Source organism: Osmia bicornis, chromosome 7 (genome assembly GCF_907164935.1).
Source record: "Osmia bicornis bicornis chromosome 7, iOsmBic2.1, whole genome shotgun sequence".
In the NCBI taxonomy this organism is placed as follows: Eukaryota; Metazoa; Arthropoda; class Insecta; order Hymenoptera; family Megachilidae; genus Osmia; species Osmia bicornis.
Genome location: NC_060222.1, coordinates 9,182,608 through 9,188,607, shown reverse-complemented (window position 1 = coordinate 9,188,607; position 6,000 = coordinate 9,182,608).

Genomic DNA, 6,000 nt, shown 5'->3' with positions numbered 1-6,000 from the left:
AGAGCTGAGAAAATGGAGAAGAGGGAAAGGGGAAAAGGTGACATACATTTAGAAAAGGAGAGAACTCAAGAAACTCTGCGAGAAGAAGAAGGACCAACAACAGAAGAAAGAAGAAGAAGAAATAGAACAAATTAAAAACACAAATGAAATATGGAAATATATCAGACGGGAAAGGAAAAAAAGAATAGGAACAACAAACAAAGTAAGTATACAGGGCTGAAGAAGATATTTCATGGAATTATTAGAAGGAAAAGAACAATAGGATCAAGAAGAAGAGAGATTAGAGGATACAGAGGAACAACAGGATACAAATGAAATTATAACGGAGCAAGAAGTGATGAGGCAAATTAAGAAATTGAAAAAAAGGAAAGCAGCAGGGGAAGACGGCCTAGAAAACGAGGTCTCGATACATGGAGGAAGAAAGGTACTCACCAGAATCACAACACTGATAAACAAAGTATGGAAGGGAGAAGGAATGCCAAGGAGATGGAAAGTAGGTATAATTAGCCCTATATTTAAGAAGGGAGATGGGGATAATGTAAAGAATTACAGAGGGATAACGCTACTAAATACGGCAAACAAGATATACGCGATGATTCTGGAGAACAGATTAAGTGCAGAACTAGAGGAAAAGAAAATCATACCAGAGACGCAAGCAGGCTTCAGAAAAGGAAGAAGCACAATGGACAACATTTTTATTCTGAACTACGTGGTAAACAGAGAAATCAAAGAAAAGGGAGGAAAGCTATATGCTTTCTTCGCAGATCTAACAGCGGCTTTCGATAAAGTAAACAGAGAAAAACTGAGCAAGGTTATGGAGGAAAAAGGAATAAGTAACACTCTAAGAACGAGAATTAACGAAATTTACAAAGAAACAGAGAATAGGATAAGAGTTAATGGGAAAGTATCTGAAAAGTTTTGGACAACGAAAGGATTAAGGCAATGATGTCCACTAAGCCCTACCCTATTCTCGTTATACTCGGCGGACCTTGAAGAGAAATTGAGAGAAGGACAAGCAGGAGGAATGGTGATCGGAAAAGAGAAGTTTTGGTCACTGTCGTACGCAGATGACATCGTACTATTAGCAACACATCCGCAGGACTTAAAGGAAATGATAAACAGAATGAAAAGATACTTTGAAAGAAGAGAGTTAATGCTAAACGCTGGAAAGTCGAAGATAATAATTTTCAAGAAAGGAAGAAGTCAGAAGAAAAAGCAGATATGGAAATGGGGAGAAGAAGAATTAGAAGAAGTAAAAGACTTCAAATACCTAGGGTATCACTTCCAGAAAAATGGAGGAACGGAGATGCACTGGAGAGAAACAGCGAAAAAGGCGATGATAGTGATGAAGCAAACATGGGGAATAGGAGAAAGGAGATTCAAAAACAACTTTGAAAGAAGGATGAAGATCTACAGAAGCTTGGTGAAAAGCGTTATGATGTATGCAGCAGAGATATGGGGATGGAGCGAATCGGAGAGACTTGAAAAACTACATACAAAGTACATAAAATGGGTATTAGGATTGGACTTCAATACACCAACATATATAGTAATGGATGAAGCAAAGGAGGACAAAATAAGAATAGAAGCAGGCAGGAGAGCAGTGAGATACGAAGAAAAAACAAGGACGAAAGGAATTAACAAGATAATACTAGAATGCTGGAAAGAGATAGATACAAAATGCGAGAGGAAAAGGTCGAAATGGGAAGAACAGAGAAGACAATACTACGAAGAGAAAGGAATAGAAATAAAGGAGGTTAAAGCTAGATGCACGGGAGAACTGACGCTAGCAGAAAATCTATCACAGTTAGACAGAGCAGAGCAGTGCCAATCATTTTATGACAGGATAGTAATAGGAAGGTATAACGGAAATTACAGAAGGATAAGGGAGGAAAACCGAGCTTACTATTTGAAAGCAGAATACAAAGGAAGGGACCAGTCAATGATTGCAAGGTTCAGTTGTGGGAATGAAGAAAGAGGCAATAGATACTGGAAAAAGAAAGAGGACAACGTCTGTAGAATGTGTGGATTAGGAGAGGAGACAATAGAACACTTGTTAGAAGAATGTAGGGAAGTAGAAAGGGATAATGATTTAACAAGGTGGAATATTTTGCAGGGTCAAGAGTAGGGGAGAAAATGGATGAGCGAAATAATCCGAAGAAGGAAGGAGATAGGCCAGGGACAGAAGACCTGAACGGACGTTATTGTGTTAAACTTATAATGTACATATCTTATAAAATATTGTAGGCGCACTCACGTGCCAAACCCCCTTTCAAAGCCGAAAGGCGAGAAATAAAGCTATCTATCTATCTAGTTAAAGTTTATGAGAAATGTTTAGTTTAATTTGTATATACAGGGTGTTCGACAACAGGTGGGCAATATTTTAAGGGGTGATTCTAGGGATCAAACTAAGACGAAAATCAAGAATAACGAAATAGCGTTTACGGCTTTGTTGTCTAGTTATTAACGTTTATCAATTCGAGTAAACAGCGCCAGAAACCTGCAATCCGCTCAGCACCGATGACCGAACGTCAGCTGAGCAGGGGTCGGTACAGTCATAACCAAGAATCAAAGCCGAATGGTGGGGTACCGAGAAACAGAATAGCACGAGGTAAGTTTCTACTATTGAACGATTCTTGGTTATGACTGTACCGACCCCTGCTCAGCTGACGTTCGGTCGTCGGTGCTGAGCGGATTGCAGGTTTCTGGCGCTTTTTACTCGAATTTTTAAACGTTAATAACTAGACAACAAAGCCGTAAACGCTATTTCGTTATTCTTGATTTTCGTCTTAGTTTGATCCCTAGAATCACCCCTTAAAATATTGCCCACCTGTTGTCGAACACCCTGTATATTTGTAATAAATAATTTTTATTTCAAACTTTAAAAGATAATTCAGTCTAGTAAAATGAGTCGGTAAACGTTTTGTCGGTAAGTCAGTCGGTGAGATTCTAGAGTAGGGGTACTCGGCACACACGTGATGGGGAATTCCAGAAGACGAAAGGAATTCTATGTAGAAGAAAAACGCTAAGTCAGCAGAATCTGACTATAAATAGAGGCGTTCCACGCAGTGTCAGATCAGATCATCTCCGACTTCGGTCGAATACAGACAGCACTCTGGTAGTAGAGGAAAGCTCTGCGCTGAATTGCTTAGGCAACGATAGAGCACAAGAGTAAACTTTATCCTTTTCTCTCAGTGGTGACGTGCGAGACTTCAGATTTGTAGACATCCTACTCACGGTACGTAACGTGTTAATCAGGTGTTTTCTACTAAGCCATACTCAAGTATAAAGAGCTAGCGAGGAGCGAAGCTCCTTGAAACGGCCTGTACTTAACACAGCTCTGGCTAGCCCAGAAACTAAGTGCGACCTGTAGGCAAAGTCCACGCGTGTCTGAGGGTACCGTACAAGCCACTGAAGTATAGTTTCCAATACTTAGCGTAGTTGGTGATTGTACAGAGTGTTGGCTGTATCCATAGATTAAAGCGCATACTAATTCTAATACTAATTACTAATCATATACTTTTCACTGTATTTTCTAATCTAGGGCGTACTAATTATAATTATACCAGCGTTATTTTTATATTATACTCAGAACAAGCATATTCAGTTATCAAATACTTACCTATTCGAATAAATCTTTGGTTTGATACATTAATGTTTGGATTTTACTCCTCAACCGCACACCACGCGAACCTACAATCCCTAATACATTCATACGAATCGCCTTCTTAGGGAACCGCTCTCCCTATACGTCGATGCAGTGACGTACCTATCACTGGGACGTTACAATAGTAAAAACGAAAAAATGCCGGGTCTTCTTAGCGGGACGTTACAATAGTGTAAACATTGCCCTCGGTATAGTCGCTCGTGTCAAACCGATGTATATCGCGTTTCATTACATCGTATATGTCATCACATTCCAGTTCGTATATAAGACTGTCTGTGTCTGTGTATAATATTTTACAAAGATGTTTAAATTTCGGCCAAACATAATCATGATGGAATTTGTACAAACATGTTTTTGATATATCCAGAATACACATACCAACATAAATGGGTTTTCTAAATTTAATTTCCAACTTTCGCATTTCTATTTTAAAATATCTATGATAAAATATTGATCTGCTATGAAAATTTGGTTTTGCTATCAGGGCCTCAGCGCCGTATCTACCTTCCCATTTTGTAACTAATTTAACGACTACATGATTTCTAACGTTCTCCATAGTTTTACCAAAGACTGCATTATTCATTAATTTAAATAAGTTCTTTTCAAAATCATTTTTAGTTACAGTTCTAAGTTGCGTGTTTAAATTAATGTATTCGCGAAGCCATAGAGATTGTTTAAATTCTAAAACGCGATGAATTATAGAAACCTTTAAGCCATGATTTAAGCATTCTTGAAGATTGCGGTAATGGATGATGTAACTTATCCTGATGTTGCTTATCCTGAAGTGTAGCGAGTAGTTTTTCATGTTTGGCATTACGAGGCTTCTCGCGTATTGGATAAAAAGGTAAATCTGCATGCTTGTCGTGTAATTCTAGCGGGTATTTCTAATCAACTTCCAAAATATATCCAATGTCCGAATTTTCGGTTGAGTTGTGGTTTACGGGGTAACCTCAGATCGATCTCATTTTTTTACCATAGATAGCCCTTGAGATGGCGATTCCAGCGGTGGTCATCCCATCTCTTAACTTCCACCCGCCGTCCCGGTAGAGGTCAAAAACTAAAATCGTCCCAAAAGTGGTTTATGCACTGATCTCAGTGAGCACATTAAGAAAAAAAAAGTGAAAAAAATATTTAAAAAATGAAAAAAATGAACAGAAAGTGTACAAAAAATATTTAAAAATTGAAAAAAAAAAATAAAAAAACCTAACCTAACCCTTTTTTTTTTGGTTCAGTTGGAAGAGGAAATGCGTTTGCGCACGCGCGGGCTGGTTCCCCTTTTCGTCTATTCGGCTAGAGGGGGCCCGGGCAGTGTGGGACTCATGTCCGCCCTGAGGGGGCAGCCTGGCGCCCGTGAGGTGGGGGCTAACCCAAAGAGGAAACCCCAGAGGGGGGCAACCTGGCAACCCAACCGGAAGGGTTTGGGGGGGGGTGAGGTTGAGGTCACAGCCCTGAAGGGGCGACCTAGCCGGGCAGCCCATAGGGGGGCACTCCCGTGGCTGGACATACTACCCACTAAAACCTCTCCTCTAACGTGGGCCGCCGGTACCTTTTCACTCGTTAGAATATATAAAGAATACCAGCGTATAGCCACAACGGCGCTTCGGCACTTCAACGCATTTCGCGTTATTCCGTCCTCCCTCAATCTGACATGCGCTAGGCAACCATGATAGATTGAGGATCCACGCCGTTGCACCTCCGATCCAGCAGTAGGACATTTTCAACCTGTTAGCGTCAGCACGTGTGCAAGGGTTGACACGTGGCAGGGTCATTGCATTTGGGGCTTTGACCTGCTTTCCAAGGATTTCTCAGGATTATTTAGGCTATCGATACCCCGAGCCATACGTCTGTCATCGGACTTAGGCCGGCGGTAATTGATACTTGAGGTGCGACGAATTCTAAGAGTCGCGGATGTTTTGTTTATGGAACGGCGATAGGGAGTTCGATCGCCGATTCTCGAAGGAACGCGCGTGTGGCCGATGACCCGAAGTCATAGTGCTGCATGGCACGTGTAAAAAAATAAGGATTTTCTAGAAGGATCTGGTCACGGAGTGGGGAAGATCTTGCATCTTCTGGTAGGAGGACCATGAGGAACGGCATGGCACTTACCCCAGAACCGTCGAAGGGAATCAATCGTTTTCGCGAAGTCAAAAATTTATAACAAACCTGCACGATTACGCACAGGATTTTTCTTCGGCCACGACCAGGAACCGGAGTAAGCCCATTCACGGGTGGTCGCGCCATGTGTTCACTTACCAGGGCAGGAGCTTGCTCTTCGACACGGCCAGGAACCGGGACATCGTATCTCCACAGTTGACCGTGTCCATCTTCGTCCA